At 38.2% G+C, this 20,425-nt stretch overlaps 1 pseudogene; it reads left to right on the top strand.

The window, feature by feature from the left end:
* Positions 1–2,268: 2,268 nt before the first annotated feature.
* On the top strand, positions 2,269–2,999 carry LOC140531691 (ribosome biogenesis protein NSA2 homolog pseudogene; annotated as a pseudogene).
* Positions 3,000–20,425: the final 17,426 nt, after the last annotated feature.

Here is a 20,425-nt window from a genome sequence, read left to right as displayed (position 1 = left end):
ATCAAGGTCAACTACCGTACTGATAGTAAGTTCTTCAATTTGAAAAGGCTACAAGCCAAGACCAAAGTGGAGGAAGTGTTGGAGCATGATTTTCTGTTTGCAGATAATTATGTACTCAATGCAGCCTCTGCAGATAGGATGCACCAAAGTATGGATAAATTCTCTGCCGCCTGTGATAATTTTGGCCTAATAATTAACACCAAAAAAACACAGATGCTCCATCAGCCACCACCACGCTATCCATATGTGGAACCATCAGTTACAACAAGTTTTGAATGTTTTGGAAAAGTTCACTTACCTTGGTAGTGTGCTTTCCAGGGATGTACACATTGACAATGAGGTTGATTCACACATTTCCAGAGCTAGATCAATGTTTGGGGGGCTCTGAAGGAAAGTGTGAGAGAGAAGAGGTATTAGACTGACTATCAAACTAAAGGTCTACAGACTTGTTGTGTTGACCTCATTGTTGTATGCTTGTAAAACATGGACAGTCTACCAGCACCATGCCAGGAAACTAAATTGCTTCCATTTGAACTGTCTTAGGAAGATTCTGAGGATCACCTGGCAGGATAAGGTACCAGACACTGAAGTCCTTGCTCGAGCTGAACTGCCAAGCATTCAAACTATGCTTCAGAGAGCGCAACTCTGATGGGCTGACCACATTGTTCAAATACAAAATGTTCGCTTGGCAAAAAGACTATTTTATAGAGAACTCACATGAGGCAGGTGATCACATGGTGGTCAGAGAGAGCAATACAAGGACACTCAAGGTCTCTCTCAAGAACTTTGGATTTGACTGTGCAACATGCGACACACTGGCACAAGACTGCATAGCATGACGTGCCCACATCAGAAAGCGTCCTGTGCTCTGTGAGCAAAGAAGAACTGAGCTAGCACAAAGTAAATGTAAGATGCATAAATTTGGGATATCCACCCCAAATATTCACAGACTATCTGTGCCCAACCTGTTGTAGAGTATTCCAAGCTTGTATTGATCTGATCAGCCACAGTTGGACACACTGAAATTTCAATTTATCATGGTGATGTCATTTTGGTCCTCTTAGAAAACGAAGGACAACAACCAACCATGGCCCAGTACTTTATTAATTGACTGTAGGAGTAAGACTGAGGGACAAAAAGTGAAGATGGAAAATGGACAGACTGGGACAACAGGGAGGTATTGAAAAATCCTTGATAAAAGTTAAGATGAAGAGGAAGTTTAGAAAGAGAAGGGCCTTTTTTGTGTTTTGGAGTAGGGTGAAGTCAGGTAATAAGATAAGTTTCCCTGTTGCATTTTCTTTTCTCTTACCCATAAAATGGGGAGGCTTTACCTAAAAAAAGACAAGCTGTCCTGGCACCTGATTGGCCTGGGATTCCTTAATGCAACCTCTTGATCAACTGAGAGCATTAAAAAGTCCTCAGAGACCCTCAGACTTGAATTTCTGAAGCCCATAGGAACCACCTTAACCTGCCCTGCAGACCATACACATTTTCATATGGAAATAAGTATACTCTTGACCAGAAAACCCAAGGGCCATCGTATCCTTCTTGTCTATCTTTACTATGTTAGGAGTAAAAACAATATCTTTGAGTTAAATGTTCAATGACTTTCAAGTGCCTAATTTCATCCCTACATTGAACCTGAACTAAGATGGTCCTGGCAATAGATCTACCCTCTGGCGAGCAGCTCTGTTATGAAAGACAGAATAACCAGGTTGGGAGATAGTGCCAAGAGATAGGACGTCTTCAGGAAAAAAGCCAAGTTTTAGTGAGCAGCAAAAAATGAAGTAAAGAAAAAGAGACAGAACAAAGTGGAATTTGTGGGCAAGAGAAGCAATTCGGAAGGCAGAGTGGAATGAGAACCTCAGAGGAGGATAGGAACAGAGTGCTAGGGGGATATCAGAGAAATGGGAAATGTTTTTGTCCAAGGCATTGGCTTGGGTCCACATTGTTCCCTACTTTCTTCTGACATTGACAACGTCTCAGTTTATAAAGGGGGAAAAGTTTCTTTGCCATCCATGTTCTGGCCTTGATAAGTTATCAATTAGTTATACTCTCATGCTTCTAGGAAACACTCTGTGGGAGAATATGAGTCAAAGAAACTTTCCTCCCAGATTAAAGTTGGTCTATATAAACCCAGAAGTTCTGGGCAGTCAATTGCATCTTAGGATATAGGAATTTTCTAGCCATAGGACATGGGAAGCAACAAATAGATGAAAGCTGGTAGAAAACCAGGCTGTGGTTCTAATTAAGATGCTGGTGTGAGCCATGCCACAAAATGAATACATAGAGTTACACCAAAAATGGTATGGATTACCGTGAGAAAAAGAGAAAGAAGAAAAGCCAAGAGGCTCATGAACATTCAAAGAAAGCAAAGAAAATGATTGGTCTAAAGGTTAAACTCTACCGTAATCAAGCCATGCTGAGAAAATTCAAATGAAAAAGATTGTTAAGGTTCAAGAAAAGAGAAATATCATGTGAAAGAATGATAAAACTCCCCAGTTAGCAGTGTCTACATATCTGCTGGACAGAGGGAAAATCCCAAGCCGAAGTCCTTTCCAACATGATTAAACAGAAACGAAAAGAGATAGCTGGTAAATGGGGAGTGCCCTTGCCCAAAGTTTGTGCCCAGGCAAAAACCAAAGTTATTCATAGGGGAAAGTGAAAGAAGAAGGCTTTGGAACTTTGTTGGGTGTGGTTTTTACTCAAAAACCACAGAAATATGAAAGATTTATTAGGTCAATGTGCTTGCATTTCATGAAGGCTCTTAACATCCTGAACTTAAAGCCACTTCTTGCCTACCCATACTTGATGTGAAGAATCTCTCATCCTCACTATCTACAGCTTTAGATGTTATTACGAAAGGTACTGTCATCACAGTGAACATGAGTGAGCTTGACCTTGTAATACAAGAAGGTAAAATCATCTGTGGAAAATATGCACAGGTTACCAACAATTCAGAAAATGAAGGATGCATAAATGTTTCTTTGCTTGTTTGATTGATGCATTGGATGAAGTTCTACATCCTTGACAATTATTAAACATTCTGATATATCAGGAAAACTGCAGACAGTTATTACATTTAACAGTAACAAAACAAAATCAAAGACCCAGTTCTACACATTGGTTGTTTTGATTTGAGGTTAACTTGGAAAAGAGATGAACACTATTTTCTGTTCTTTTATAAGACTTTTTTTCCAGTTTGGAGTGATAACAAAAAAAAAAAAAAGCTTTTGATACTCTGGGGAAAATAAAGATGCTGATGTGAAAATATCTCCCTCATCTCTTTCATAAAAGCATCTTTGTCAATTAATGACAGCAGGGAAGGGTAGGAAAAGATCTTGAAATGAAGAAAGCCTCTACAGATCCTGTGTTCTAGGTAGAGCTCTTTTGCAGAGAAGTTTAAATTTATTTAAAATATAGTATATCTAGATAAAGATGGGCAGAATATGTTTACTTTCCTATCTAGCACCAAGATAAGTAGAATTTAAAATCCACTTTAGAAATTATATAGTTTTTAAAAATAGGGACAAGAACAAAGATAAGGTGATGTAAGAGAGTACAAATTACTCCATTACAACATTAGATTAAAATGAACTTATCTCTCTTATAAAAATAAGTCAGTAGCAAGAATAACCTTAAAATGAGAAGACATTAAGTTTAAAAAATAGGGGGAGGTTATAGAGCAGTACTTTTTAATCCAAACAATACTGTAAACCAATAAGACATCTCAGTCCCTTAGGAAGTCTTAGCACAGCCAGCCTCAGTGGCTAGAAGCCAGGGAGAAGGTGGAAGGAGTAGAACAAAGGAAGGAGAATGAGGAGGAGCAGCAGTTGATTTCGAATATGTGTAACTATTTTTAAGCATTAAGGACTTTGGTCTGTAGCTAGAAAACTAATTTAGGATCTTTCATACTTCATCATCATTAATATAACAATAATGTTGTTCAGTCATGTCCAACTCCTCATGACCTATTTGAGATTTTCTTGGCAAAGACACTGGAGTGGTTTGCCATTTCCTCCTCCCACTCATTTTACATTTGAGGAAATTGAGGTAATCAGAATGAAGTGACTTGCACAGGCCCACACAGCTAGTTAGTGTCTAAGACTAGTTTTAAACTCCAGAAGATGAGCCATGCTGACTCCAGGTCCAGCACTCTACCCACTAGGACACCTAGCTGCTCCAGAATGACAATAATAATCCAGTCCATTTAAATCCAATATTTATTAGGATCCTATTTAAGAAATTGTGCTATACCCTAGAGTGATGAGGACAAAGAAAAACTAGCCACTGCCCTTAAAAATCTTACATCATGCTGGAGGGAAAAAAATAGTATTTTAAGGTTTTCAAACCATTTTATATATATATTATCTTTTAATAATAATTATTAATTATAATAATAATATATAATTATTATCTTTTAATAGTAGTAGAAGTAGTACTTATGCTGATCTTCAAAGTTTACAAAGTGTTTATACATGTTGCCTCATTCGATCCTCACAATAACTCTGTCAGGTAGGGGTTATTGTTATGTCATCTTAAAGATGGAGAAACTGACGCAAATAATGGTGAAGTGAGTTGCCCAGCTAGTCAGTGCCTAAAGAAATATTTGAACTCTGGTCTTCCTGACTCTAAGTCCCATACCCCAGCCACCTACTTGTAACTGTCTCCAAGTTTTTACTCTTATTTAATATTCATAATTATATAATGTTAATTTATAAATATTTTAGGCAGATAGGTGGTACAAGTAGATAGAGCACTGGGCTTGAACTCAGGAATATTCATCTTCATCAGTTCAAATCCAGGCTCAGATACCTCCCAGCTATGTGACCTTTCTTTATCTGTAAAGTGAGCTGGAGAAGGAAATGATAAATCACTCCAAAGCCTTTGCCTAGAAAACCCCAAATGAAGTCATAAAGAGTCAGAAACAACTGAAAAATAACTGAACAACAAACTACAATATTTATAACAACACTATGAGGAGAAGCCTTTTTGGGGGTGGAGGAATCCCCTGTAATTTCATTCGTGTAGGGTGATCCCAGTAAGGAAAATCCCCATCACCAATGGATCAGCAATTCTGCAATTTCTGCAGTTCATATACTTGGAGGGTATCCTGTAGCACTAAAAAGAAAAGGGACTTGTCCAAGGTCACACAGTCAGTACGAGTCAAAGGCAATATTTGAACCTAGGTTAATCTCAACACTCCATACTACTTCAAAGATTCAGATATTAGTATCTCCATTTAGTACAAGATACAATGACAGCAATCCTTAACCATTTGATAAAGCAGTTGACAGCAGAAAGTGTGAAATAGAATAAACAGCTGTCCCAAGGCCACTCACTGCACAATCTTCTTTAGTGATAGGACATTGAGCCCAAATATGGAAGGTGAGATACATAATCAGCCTCAGGTAGAATCAGCAGAAAGTGTCATTGCTCCTTTCTGTTCCTTTCTTCTCTGCCCCAGACCCCGAGCACAACACAGCCATGCACTACACAGATGTGCAGAAGAACTCAGTCATGGTACTCAAGCACCTAACTGCCTTTCCTAGAAGTACATGGGTGATGAAAGGGAAATGCTCAGACCTCCACAGCTAAGCTACTGCCAGCTTCCCTAAGCCTTCACTTCCCTACCTCCTGTATTTGGCATCACTCTAGTCCAGGGTTCCTAACCTGGGGTATGTGAACTTGTTGGAGATTTTGTACATACACACATGTGGATGTGTGTGTATTGATAAATGCTGTTTACAGTCTTTGTGATCCTATTTGGGGTTTTCTTGGCAAAAATACTACAGTGGTTTACCATTTCCTTCTCCAGCTCATTCTCACAAATGACAAACTGAAGCAAACAGGTTTAAATGTCTTGTCCAATGTCACAAAGCTAGTAAGTGTCTGAGGATGGATTTGAACTCATGAGCATGAGTCTTCCTCACTCTGTCTATTGTGCCACCTAACTGCACCTGTTGATAAAATGTACTTCAATATAATTGACTTCCTTTGTAATTAGACCTTATAAGGATTCTAAGCAGGAATGTGCTGGTAAATGCTTAACAATCAGTTCTCTGGAGGAAAAACACACTCCCAACACACTTTTTAATTTAATCAGTATTACTAATATTCTCTCCATTCTTTTATTAAGTCTAGACAATCAACAAAATAATAAATCAAGCCCTGATTTGCAGCATTTGCCAATGCTCACACTGAAAACTTAATGGCTCTCCCCAGACAATTATAAGCTGGCACCCCATATGCCACTAATTCTAGTGTCATTTTACTAGAATGGAGGAGGATGAGGACATTATTGCAAAGGAAATAAATAACTATTGCACTGTTTGGGAAGGGAGATCTGATCTATGGAAATAAGATATTATTTTGAATTATATACCTAGCATATATTCATATATATACATACACATACATTTACAAATATGTACATACATAAAGTATTCAAAATATATTCCGGTGTATAGTATGCTATAAATAACATGTTTTTCCTATATATGTATATATGTGGATGTATAAACCTGGGTCCAAAATATGTTTAATGCATACACAGAGACATTTACTGTTTGTATGGAAGCTCTGAAATGCTTTTTAATTATGTCTGAGTTAGGGAAGAAATCCGGAACGGAATTTTTTATAAGCAATTAAGAAATAAATTTAACATATATCAACACTTACCAGCTATTACCAATGCAGTATTTAGCAGAAGTTATTTCTCTAAATGACAAGCATGAAAAAAATGCAATTAATTAAATCTTGATCTAAAGAATTTTAAAACGGAACAAAGTTACAAGCTAAAAGCAAGTACGAAAAAAGAAACATTAAAAGGACAGATATTTTTAAAAATTAGGGAATACATGAATGTGAAACATTTTATATAATGTCAGATTTTTTTCAAAGTACATTATTGATTGGTTTTGTTGATTTTATTTCTCTTCCTTTTTCTTTTTGTTTTAAGGGATGTCTCTCTTGGAGGAAAGAGGGGAGAAATACCAAGCTAACAAATCTAGGTAATGTAAAAACAAAAGATACCAATAAAAACCTGTCTTTGAAATGAAGCAAAATAAAAGATAAAAGCAAGAGAATTAAGCAATAGAACCTACCTTTGGTTCTATGAAAAATTTAACAAAATAGATTAACCACTATTGGGTCAACTAACCATAAAAAAACATAAATTAATACAATTGGGAATGATTTGAATGTTTAATATGAACTGAATGTGGCCCTAGAAACCATGAGGAGATGAAGAAGAAGAAGAAGAGGAAGAGGAAGAAGAAAGAGGGAAAAAAGGAGAAGGAGAAGATAAAGAAGAAGGAGAAGGAGGAAGAAGAGGAAGAAGAAGAAGAAAGAGAAGGAGGAGGAGAAGAAGAAAGAGAAGGAGGAGGAGGAGAAAAGGAAGGAGGAGAAGGAGGAAGAGAAGGAGGAGAAGAAAAAAGAGGAGAAGAAAAAGAAGGAGGAGAAGAAGAAAAAGAAGGAGAAGATAAAGCAGAAGGAGGAGGAGGAGGAAGATGAGCAGGAGAAGAAGAAGAAGAGGGAAAAGAAGAAGGAAGAAGGAGGAGAAAGAGAAGAGGAAGAAGAAGAAGGAGGAGGAGGAGGAGAAAGAGTAGGAGGAGAAGAAAAAGGAGAAGAAGAAAGTAGAAGGAGAAGAAGAAGGAGAAGGAAAAGATAATGGAGAATAAGGAGGAGGAGGAGAAGAAAGAGAAGGAGAAGAAGAAGAAGACACAAATGAGACAGGGCATGTTATTGGGTTTTGAGTATTGTTCCCTTTCCTTCAACAGTGAAGTTCCTAAGATTCTATAACATCTGCCAAACCTATCATCATGAGCCCTTTCTTAGTTCCTATAAGAGCCATGCAAATCAGTCCTGTCCTCAATGAATACATAAAGTTTAAGATTATGAAAATTAAAATAAAGACAACCACCAATGGGAGGGATACTTCAATCTATAAGTACCATAAAATACTTTACCTCTTAGAAATTGGAGAGTGTGGTAAAAATTTTGAAAGTTATAAACATTCTATGAGCTAATTCCCCCCCAAAAAAATATATATATACGTATACATACATGTACATATACTATATATATACATACATATACACATATGTATATACATACATATATGTATATATGTGTGAATATATATTTATATATATGAAAGATTGCTCTGGGTCCTTGGGCAAGTCACTATACCTGGTCTCAGATTCCTTACCTGTAATGGAGCTAATAATATATTACTTTTGAGACAAATTTGGTTCAAATTAGATAATATATTTTAAAAGTTCTTCAGAAATTGGTAAACTGTCATATAAACGAAGGTTAATATACTCTATCTTAACTAAGGGATCTCTTGGATCTTATCCTAATCAGCTAGGTATTGACATCTATAGCTACAGTCTGGCACCTTCCACTCCTTCCTAGAATTCACCTACTCTCCACAACAATCAATAACTCATCTTTCATTCTCTCTTCACCAAAGCCCCACGTTTTGTCATGCTCCAACAATCAGCCTACCCTCTGAGGTCCCTAAATAGTGTTATGAAATTTTGATCTCTCTCCTTCCCAGCTGCTCCCCCATAGATAAAATCTGTACAAGGAATCTTCCCCAGCATCTCTCAATGCCAGTCACAAAACATCCCAATTACCTGGCACTCAAAGAGGGTGGGGATGGAGTATCACGGATCTGGAAAAATAGAGGAGAAAAAAAGTCATTGGGTTAGTGTATTTGAATTCAGCTATCATGCCTTTCAAAACCTTTACTTCTCCTAATTAAATATCTCTAGCTCTTCCACCTGATTCCCATATGATATGGTCCCTAGACCTCTCAACTCAAATGTTCAAAATCAAAATTCTAAATCCTCAAATCCAGAGGGTTTCTTGTACTACAGAGGAAGCAGCTCCATAAAGAGCAACCATGGTAACAACTCCTTGAGAAAGATTAATTTAATTATGTTCTCCATAACTTCTGTTTTGCAGCAGATGTCAGAACTAAGTTAGGAGTCCCATCAGCCCTTTGTCAATGTTCCACTTTAATTAATCCTTCACCCATCTTCTTTGCTCTTTAAATCAATTTCTTTATATGTTTAATTAATTTATTTCTTAATTAGTCTGGATTTTAAAAGGCACATGGTACCTTGTGAGGTCTCTAAGTGCAAAAATAAAGGCAAACATCCAGTTAATAATATTGAGTTATCCATAGCAACCATCCTCTCTATGCGGCCATCTACCCAAGGAAGCCACGCATTAAAAAGTAGGTATTGGTATATAATTCAATAAAGATTAACAGAGTTTAATTCCACTCAGTTCAATTCAACAAACACTTATGAAACAACTGATGCATGCAAAGCAACTGTTAGGTACTGGGGGAGTTATAAAACTTAGGTGATATATATTTTCCTTTACCTATGGAGTTTATACTCCACTAAGGAACAGAAGGGAATAAGTATTTAGATAGATCCTACTATGTGCCAGACAATATGCTAAGCACTTTACAGATATTAGACATTTGATCCTCACAACCACCATGTGAAATAGATAATGTTGTTATTCCCATTTTACAGTTGAGGAAACTAAACAAGCAGAGGTTAAGTGATTTGCCCAGCGTCACACAGTTAGTAAGTGTCTGAGGCCAGATTTGAACTCAGGAAGATGAATTCAAGTGAAGAGAGGACGGGAGGATGTTGAAGGCTATATAAGGTATGCTCATTTAATAATTAGTAGTTTTCTTTGGCAGAAGCACAGCGCAGAAAGAGGGAAATGTGATTGAAGCAACAAAGTTGTATTACATTATGGAAAGAGTGGAATGCCTAACAAAGAATATTGTTCAGTAGCCAATAGGGAACTATTGAAATTTCTGAGTAGAGGAGTCATGACCAGACAAAACCCTAGCAAATAATCTCTGGCCTTTCTCTCCCACAGCAAAGTCAGCTACATCTCCCCCTCAGGATCTCAGGGAATACTCCAGTGGAGTTGGAGTGTCTCTTTCCTAATGACATAGTCTTCAGCCTCCACATCAAGCCCTGTACTCTAGACACTCTGCCACCTAACTGCCCTAGCTGTTTTTAGGATTGTGCTAAACTAATTCTTGCTAAAGTGTTGATGCGTAACTTCTGTGGATAATATACCAACATTCTGACTTAGACTTAAAGACTTAATTCTTGGAACAAAGAAATGGTTCTTGGACTGAAAATTTATGATAGTAGGAGGCTAATAAGAAAAAGATTTTGTGTCAAGAAAACCTGGTATATCCTCCAATTACAAGACGTAGGCCTTCCTACTTTTTGACCAGAGATCCTGCTGCTAGACAAATGCCTCAAGGGAAGCAAAGACAGAAAGAAAAGCTCCTATACAGCCCTTTTTATAATGAAGAGATAAAAAACAAAGTAAATACTCATTGATTGGAGAATGGCTAAAACAAATTACAGTACAAAAATGTAATGGAATATTACTGTGTTGTATGAAAGAATGAGTGTGAAAAATTCAGAACACAGGAACATTTCTATGAACTGATGCAAAATAAAGCAGAGCCAGAAGAACAATGTACACATTGACTACAATGGCAATGAGAAGATCATAAAACTAAAACCAAACACTGTGAAATTATAATGATCCGCTTCCACCTCAAAGAATAGATGAAAAATGTACCTTCCTTTGTCAGAAGGTGAGCAGTATACCTTCACTGGTATTTTGGAATCATAGTCAGAGTTGCATTGATTAGAGTTCTTAAGCCTTTCAAAGTTGTTTTTACAACATAGTTGTTATTGTATAAATTGTTCTGGTTCTGCTCACTTTACTCAGAATCACTTCATGCAAATCTTCGCAGCATTCTCTGAAAGCTATCTTTCTAATAATTTCTTTCAGCCTAATAGTACTTCATTATACTTCTATGCCAAAATTTGTTCAGCCACTTCCCAATTGATATGTACTGCCTTTCATTTCCAATTCATTGTCACCACAAAAAGAATTGCTGTAAATATTTTTGTACCTATAGCTCCTTTTCCTTTTTCTTTAATCTCTTTGGGACATAGGCTTGGTAGTAGGCTAGGTCAGCGGATATGTACAGTTAATTGACTTTTGGGGCTTGGTTTCAAATTTGCTTTTCCAAATGGCTGGATCAATTCACAACCCCACCAACAATGCATTCATATACCCTTCCAATTTTTGCTTTTCATTTTCAAATTTCATGAAATTTACAATTTCATTTCTTGTCTCTTTCACTAATCTGATGAATGGGAAGTAGAACCCCAAAGCTGCTTTAATTTTCATTTCTCTAAGTATTAGTGAAATCTTTTTCCTATGGCTATTGATAATTTGTATTTCTTCCCTTGAGAACTGCCTATTCTTTGATCATTTAGTGACTGAGAGTTAGCTTTTTCTTATTATTTTATAAGCATTAGTTTAGTCTCCCTACCTAGACTATAATCTCTCCCTCTCACAAATCAGTAAGAATTTCAAGTAAGGATTTCTGTGAATCAGCATGAATCAAGAGCAGATCTTAGAAGACTACAAAAGGTAAGCAAGCCCCTGCATTGTTTTTGAAAGGTCTGGGACCAAGTGGGGAGGCACTACCATTCACCCTTCATTCTTGGCTCCTCTAGACAGCTCCCAGAGATAAGATAAAATGTCTTGACCCTCTTGTCACAAGTTGTTTGGGTTTTTGTTTTGTTTTGTTTTTGCCTCGTTTCCCTCTGAGGGGTCTTGTACAAGACTGACCTAGGACATAGGTCATAAGAGCACTGCTAATAAATTTCCATGCAGTCCTCCTTTGGGGCATAATTCCTCTCCCTTCTTGGGGGCTTAAGTCAGTTCAATGATGGAAGAGAAATGAAGAGAATAAGCATTTATGTAGTTGTAGTTATGGTAGTGGTAGTGATAGTGGTAGTAGTAGTAGTGGCAGTAGTAGTAGTGGCAGTAGTAGTAGTAGTAGTAGTAGTAGTAGTAGTAGTAGTAGTAGTAATAGTAGTAGCAGTAATTTAATAGTAATAATTATTATTTATCTATTGTTTACTTTGTGCCAGACACTAAGTACTTTTTACAATTATCATCTCATTTGATTCACACAACAACTCTGAGAGGTAGGTATTATTTTTATCCTCATTTTATAGTTGAGGAAACTGAGGCAAACAGAGTTTAAGGGACTTGTCCAGCTAGTATCAGATGACAGATTTGAATTCAGGACTTCCTAATTCCAAACTCAGCACTCTACATGAGCAACAGGGTCCTGTAAGCAGTTGCACAGATTTGGTTCCTGAAATATACCTGAGAGTATAGGGAGCTGAAATTATGGGGCCAGCAGTACTTGAGGCAGCATGATACAGTAGGTAAAGTTTTGGATTTGAGTTCAAATCCTGAAACTGGGTTGCCTTAGGTAAATCCTTTCCCTTTTCATGGTCTCTATTTCTTCTTCCTTAAAATTGACAGATTGAACAAGATCTATCTAGAAAAAGAATATGGAATAGTGAACTTAAAATCTGGGAGACCTGGGTTCAAATCCTGCCTCAGACCTCTACTAGCTATGTGACCCTGGTCCAGTCACTTGACCTCTCAGGGCTTTAGTTCCTTTATCCACTAAATGAGATGCCTACACCAAACTTTGCAAAATTATTGTGAGAATTAATGAGATAATCTATGCCAAATATTTTGTGAACTTTAAATAATCATATATATTCAACTTATTGTAATTAGCATGATTGTTATCCATTGTCCACAAAGTTCTAAAGTGATTTTCTAAGGCAAGGAAAGGTCTGACCATGTCACTCTCCTGCTCGATAAAATTCCACGTCTCTCTATGACCTCTGGTATCAAAAGCAAACTCCTCTGTATGGCATTTAAATCCTTTCACCAACTGTTTCCAAACTATCTTTCCAATCTTACATATTTCCCCCTTTCAGATACTCTATGGTCCAGAAAAAAAAAAGTGACTTTCTTCTGATTCTTCACAGATGGTTTTGCTCTGACTGTCCCTCACACTTAAAATACACTCCTTCCTTCACAGCCTCCTCCAGTGCCATCAAATGATGTTTTTCCTGATCTCCCCAGCTACCAGTATCTCCTGCTTCAAAATTGCTTTGAATTAATCTTGCATATATTTGGCAAATAGTACATATTTACATGTAGTTTCCCACAACAGAATGTAAATTCCTTGAGGACTGGGACTGTTTCATTTTTGTATTTGTAGTTCCAAAGCCTTAATGGTGCCTGGCACAAAGCATGAATTTAATTGGTTGATTGATTGATTATTGGATCCTTGTTTGTATATAGTTATAGAACTACATGTGTTGGAAGATGACAGAGCAGAAAACTAAACCAAACCTTACTGAAATGAAATTTGGCTCAGGGCAGTCTGATTGCCTAGCCTTTATTAACCTGCACATCTCTGTTTGTTTTTCCTAAGTGATGTATATCCCTGGAAAACATCTTAATGCATTGGACTGTGTGCTACAAGTTTTTTGAGGTTTTATATAGCAAATGACTAGGCAATTTAGACCCTGACTTACAAAGTTAACCAAAGTGATATCCTCAGCTTAACCTCTCTGCCCTTCCCTATTTTCTCAGACATGCCTATGTAAAGGACAGATAAGCCCTGAAACAATGTCTTTCTCCCTAGGGTAGTATAAGGGACAACAGCTGTAGTACTGAGTTAGTTCCACTAACTACCTATATGACAGGTACATATCCATGCTTTAAATTCCTATGCTACTTTTCAAGTTGTTTACCGAAATTAGCTACCCTTGGTTTCTAAAGCACCCCCCAATCCCCAAGATAAGATGTATCTCCTGTCATAAATTCCTCCTAGATCTTTCCCATTCCTTGACGTGCCTTGTGCAATCCTGATCCACTGAAGAGATATCATGAAGACACTGATAATAATGTTCTATCTGGTCTTCTTTTGATATATAAACCCCCTTTAGCCCAAGGGTCTTTGAAATCAAGTCAACAAATATTTATTAAGCACTCACCAAGTGATACTACATGTACTAAGCACTGGGGATACAAAGGAAGACAGAAACATGCTCTCTGCACTCAAGAAACTTACAGTCTAATTATGGAGGCGATAAGTAAGTCACTAGGCATACTCAAGATACATACAGAGTAAGTGGAAGGAAATCTCAGAGCAAAGGCACTAGAAGTTGGAGAGAACAGGAAAAGTCTCCTGCAGAAAGTAAGACAGGAGTTGACTTGAAGGAAGCCAAGAAAGTTGAGTCAGAGGTAAGGAAAGAGGACATTGCAGCCTTGAGGGTCAGCCAATGCAAAGACACTGAGATGAGAAATGGAGTGTTATTTTGGAGGAACAAGTCTGCCAATGTCAGAGGATCCTAGGGTACAATAGAATAAAGTATAGGAGAAATGCAAAGATAGACAGGGCCCAGGTTACCAAGATCTTTAAATGAGAAGGATATGACTTTATATTGGATCCTAGATGTAGTAGAGAGCCAGTGGAGTTTATTGATGTGGAGAGTAACACAGTCAGAACTGTACTTTAGAAAAATCGCTTTGATAATTAAGTAAAGGATGGATTAGAGTTGGAAAAGAATTCATGCAAGGAGATAAATTAGAAGGTTATTTCAATAATCCAGGTAAGAAAGCTGAATATGGTGATGACTGCATGAATTTAGAGAAAGGAATATACATGAGAGACAGGGTGGAGAAGTAATAACAAGATCTGACAGCTGATTAGCTATCTGAAGTGATCAAGACAAAGGAGTTGAAGATGGCAATGAAGTTGTGAACCTGGATGAGAGAAAGGTTTTGAGGCGGAAAGCTCTGTTTTGGGCTAGTTCAGTTTGAGATGAATATGGGACAACCAATTTGGGATGTCCAGAAAGCAGACAATGATCAATTGTAAAACTAAGTCAATGATGTTAAACTAAGACTGGATACAAAGAACTGGAAATCAATCATTTGCATGGAGATGAGAATCAAATCCATAGGAGCTCATGAGTGAAACAGTATAGAAGTAAAAGAAAAGAGGATCCAGGATTAAACTTTAGGGGATACCCACAGTTACTATTTATGACACACATTAAGAACCAGCAAAAAAGCCGAAGAAGGAGCAGTCAGACAGGGAGGAGGAGAAGCAAGAGAGAACATTGTCATGAAACTGGAAGAGGAAGGAGTGCCCAGGAGAATATGATCAACAGAGTCAGATTCTGTAGAAAGGTCAAGAAGGATGAAAATTGAAAGAAGACCAAGACCATCAGTACATTTGCCTTGAGCAGTTTCAGTTGAGTGATGAGATCAGAAGCCAGGTTGCCAAAGGGTTTAGAGAAGATGAGGAGGTCCTGAGTGCACATGGCTTTCTTAAGAATATTAGCCCAAAAGAGCAGGAGAGATATAAGACAATAGCTAGTGGGAATGGTCAGATTAAGTGAGTTTTTTTTCTAGATAAGGCAAGATATGGGCATGCTTATTGGCAGCAGGGAAGGAAATATGGAGAGATAAAAAATTAATAAGAGCAGGGAAGTGAGTGGGGGCTGTATGCTAGAGAATATAGAAGGAGATGGATCAAAGGTGTATATAGATGGGTTGACCTTGGCAAGGAGAAACGTTACATCTTCATTCAACACCTGAGTGAAGGAAGATATAGTGGAGGAAAATGTCTTAATCACATAAGATGAGAGGAGTGGGGTAGGGGGGTCTTTTGAGCATGGCCTCATTTTGGGGGGCTCTATGCTCATTAGCTGGAAATTTGGGTTATCAGTCACCTTAACTTGGACACTCACTGTCCATATGACTTACTGCCCCCAGTGAATATCCAGGTCAAGATTTGCTCTTCATTATAATTCCGTACCTAGTTACTCCTTGGTCCAAAAACTCCTCTGCATCCAGATTGTTTATGCTAAGAACTACTTGGTATGGTCCAAAGTTTCTATCTCTCTATCTTCATTCCCTACCCTCTCTTTTGTGGGTCTTTGTGGTTCCCTAGAGGCCCACACAATTCCCTCAGTGGCTATAGGGCTACCTCATTCCTCTTCTCCTGGGGGAAGAGGTTCCTTAGAGGGGCCAAGTAGATGCAAAGGCCTTTCCCTGGGGAGTCAAGTTCATGTTTCTATGTTCAACAGCTATCTTCTCTGTTTAATCATTCTCCCTCCAGCTCTGTAGCCTCTGGAGTCCACAAATAGCCCTCTTCAATAGTTCAAGACCAAGGATGTAGCTCATATAAAAGTACTTATTAGCCATGGACTTCACCATTAGTAATGGAGTTCTGTGATATTAACAACCCCACAAATAACTAAGGCAAATTTGCATCTAAGACAACTTCTTATCTTGTCAAAGAATTTACTTGTCAAAGAAGTATCATCAATGCCAGACAATGGGTCTCATCAGTTGAATAATAAGGACCTAGGATAGTGCCTAAGCACAATGAAATAACTGCACTAGATGAGTAGATTTGGAAATGCTGTGGTGCATTATTACAAACCTATAGAATAGGTGACTTCGGTATAAGGCTAATCACATTTATTCTCTGCAGGTTATTTATTAGAGTCCATTTCAATGGCCTACCTTTTCCGACCTTATGTTCAGATTCTGGGGATGCTCCCAATTCAGCCCCTTTGGTTCTGGCTGAATTTTACTAGCAGAAATTCTCCAATTCCCAAGCATAACACTGGAGCATTGATTTCCATGAGCTTAACTGAAAATTTTAGTCTTGGCACTAGTTGTAGGCCATCACCTTTGAGTGACAATGACAATAAAAAGAAGAAAGGCCAGATTCTACATTGTAGCTTAACTTTTATAACCTCTGTTTTAGGAGTCAACAAATCCATCTGTGTTACACGGTCCTATGTTAGCTCAGATGCCACATCAAGTTGCATCAACTTATTCATGTTTCTAGGTTCCAAAATGTCACAATAATATAGAAGTTCAACAACCCATTCATGTGACAATGATTTATTGAGTGTCTCTTGGATATGCGTGTATAGCAGTAGGGGCCACGCAGGATCTAAAGAAGGCAAGGTATTGTCTCTGCCATTAAGAAGCTTACTTCCATAGAGCAGATAGATGCAAAATATAAATTCCAACTCAAAGCAAGATGAATCCAAAAGAATGATATAGATGGAAAGTAACATAATGTTGAATGTGCTTTTCATTGCCCAATGCTGCCTCAAGAAAAAGGGGCAGGAATGATCACTGCCTTAACATGTACAAAGGGATGGGTAAAAGCATTCCAGTTTACTTTCTTTGACAGTCATATTTCTGGGAAATGCTCTTTATTTTTTTCAACAACTCCTACCAGGTTTGACACCTGATAGCTTGATAAGCCAGACAAGAGGAACTCAGTGGGTTCCTCCAACCCACTATCCACGGATGAACTACTTAAGAGATTAAGCATTTATGCTCAAAAGAGGAGTTGAGGATATGGGGGAGAGGCACTTGAAAGTCCCATGTTCACAAAGCAGAAAAAAACTGGCATGTTGTATAGTTGAAAAAGCACTGGCTTTGGAGTTCGAGGGCACAGGTTTGAATTCCCCACGCTACTTCTCTCTCTGGACAAGTCATTTCACTTTTCTGAGTTTCAGCTTCTTCATCTGTAAAATGGGGATTGTAAACACACTACCTAGATCAAAAAATTTGGATGAGGAAACTATTTTGTAAATTTAAATGAACTGTAGCAAAGTGAGCTATTATTCATATTATTATACCTGTAATATCCTTATGGCCTGAGGGAGTGCCCTGCAGAAAAATGACAAGTATTATTCCTGTATTAAAATATGCAAAACAAAAGCACAATTGGATTGAGCCCACCTTGAAAAGTCAAATGTCTTCTTGTGTTAATGGACAAAGCCAGTTGCATTCCTATGGGACCAAAGTGCACTGTTATCTATTTCACATTATTTGAGTAGTTCCCACTTCCTGACTCCTTCTCTGGGGTTATGACATTGATTTTTCCAGGAAGAAGTCAAGCCTCATGTAATAACAAGAGCACTGGATTTGGAGTTGGATAACTTAGGTTTTATTTATGATTTTGCTTTTCACTCTCCCTGTGACCTTGGGCAAATTGTTTAACTCCTTTGTGCATCATTTTCCTCAATTGACCAAAATGAGGTGAGGATAAATAGGGCAGAGAGGTTGCACTTGATCGCAAAGGGCTGTCTCAGGTTTAGTCCTATGGTTTTATTTTCTCCTCTTTTTTTTTTCTTTCAAATCTGTGATCCAATATATGTAGAACAACTAGAGTGAAAATTCTGTTCAGCAATGCTGATTGGCAGCTTATACTCATAGAGTTGCCTTAGAGCACTGAGAGGTTGCCCAGAGTCACATAGCTAATATATATCAGAGACAGGATTGGAACCCAGTTCCAGCTATCACTAACCCCTGCCTTTTATCCACTATCCAAGGGTTGCCATGTTTAGGGCACTAGAACTATGAACTTGGAAAGATCAGAGTTATAATCTTACCTCTGACACTTAACTATCCACGTTGAACTCAGGCAATCACTTAACCTCTCTGGGGTTCAGTTTCCTGGTCTGTAAAATGAGGGAGTTGTTCCCAGTGACCTCTAAAGTACCTTCCAGATCTAGAGTTATGATCCTGTAATCCCCATTTCTCTATTCCACACCTATTAAAATGCAAATACTCCTGTAGGTATTATCTTTCTTGGGTCATAATTAGCCATCAGCACCTTCTGCAAGATTAGTTTTCTCCTTGACAGATAATAGAGAATAAAGTCCTTCAGGAATGGAATACAGAACATGTAAATTCTGATAAGGGGAGAGAAAAGGAGATCTGGACAATAAAGAAAGCAGACATCAGCAGAAGTATGGGAGAACCTAAAGGAGGGAGCTTCCTAAGAAGAGAGACTAGCAGCAAAAGGGGCAAAAGGGATGGAAGAAAGTGCAGGAAATCTGTCCCACCTATTGCACGGCTTTCCCAAAGTCAGGACCTCTTGCTTGGTCAGTTCCTTTTGATGTATCAATATTGCCTCCTTGTGGCCAGTGAAGCATGGGTTCCAACCCTGTGCAGATTCTCATCATTGTTCTTGCCATACTCGGAGGCTACTGGTCAAACCCCTGACATCCATCTGCCAATACCCAACACTGTCAGCTCTGGGAGCCAGAGGTAGTAAGTGATTGAAGGGAAGCTCTTCACTCATTGGCCTCATCTAAGTCAAACAACTCACTAGAATTAAATGGTAGACAGCTAGGCATCACAGTGGAGAGTGCTGGCCCTGGAGTCAGGAAGACCTGAGTTCTAATTCAGCCTCAGATACTTGACTAGCTATGTGACTCTGGGCAAGTCACTTAACCTTATTTGCCTCAGCCTCCTCATCTCTAAAATGGATAAGAAAATGGAAACGCCAGTATCTTTGCAAGAAAAACCCAAACAGGGTCACAAAAAGTCAGACACAAGTCATCGACTAAACAACAGTAAAAAATTAAATGGAGACAACCTGATTTTGTGAAAAAACAATCAATAAGCATTTATTAAATGCCCATTTCCAAGTCCTGTGCTGGATGCTAGGGATGTACACAAAATGAAGCAATCCCTTCTCTCTAGCAGCTTACTTTAGTGTGGGGGTTAAAAGACCTGGGTTCTGGTTCTGCTCCTTCCACTAATTCTCTATATGACTGAGTCACTTTGCACTCTCTAGATCCCAAGTTCCTCTTTTGTAAAATTAAAGGACTAGACTAGATGATTTCTAGAGGCACTTCAACTCTGACACTCTACATTCGGAACAAATGTCCTCAGGTCCCTCGGATCTATTTCTCTATTTTTAATGTCCTGAGGGCCCTATAGCTCTAACATGGCATGACTTGCGTCAGAGCTCTATACTGCCATTGCCATCAAGACTAAAAAGCTTTAGTTCCCACGTAACTTAGGACAAGTCATGAACTCCCCGAGGCTCAGTTTCCCCATCTGTAAAATAAAGGGGGTTGGATTCTGTGGCTCCTGAGATGCCTCTCAGCTCTTGGATTCTGTTTTTTATGTCCTGGGGTGCCTTCATGTGCTATGATTCGTATATTCTCATTGTTGACAATACAACAAACTAGAATCATTATTTCCTTTGCCTCTTGGTGTTTTAAATTCTCATGCCATCTGTTTCATTTTCTGTTGGTGGTGGTTGTTTGAGAGGTGCAGAACAAACTTTTTCAGCCTTTTTTAAAAAGTTCTTTATTAAATAAGAAAAATACATTTGAAAGAATCTCTTTCGGCTTTACAGATGGGGAAGGGTACAAAGGGGGAATGGAATATATTTGAACATTTTTAGAAAATCCCCTAACAAAGGGAAAAGGGAAGGACTACAATGTCTCTCTGATGCCCTCTCAAGACTCTAATTTCCATTTCATAAATTAATGTCCAACGTTCAATAAAACATGAGCAGTAGTCATCTTAAAGCTTCTACCAGGCACCCAACAGGCAAAGGTTGTTTCACATTCACATCACTTTTGCACAGTGTAGACCACAGAAGACCCCTGTCTTCTTG

This window comes from Notamacropus eugenii, chromosome 3, assembly GCF_028372415.1.
Source record: "Notamacropus eugenii isolate mMacEug1 chromosome 3, mMacEug1.pri_v2, whole genome shotgun sequence".
NCBI lineage: Eukaryota > Metazoa > Chordata > Mammalia > Diprotodontia > Macropodidae > Notamacropus > Notamacropus eugenii.
The sequence above is the reverse complement of the archived record's forward strand: the minus strand, read 5'-3'. Positions and strand labels throughout refer to the sequence as shown.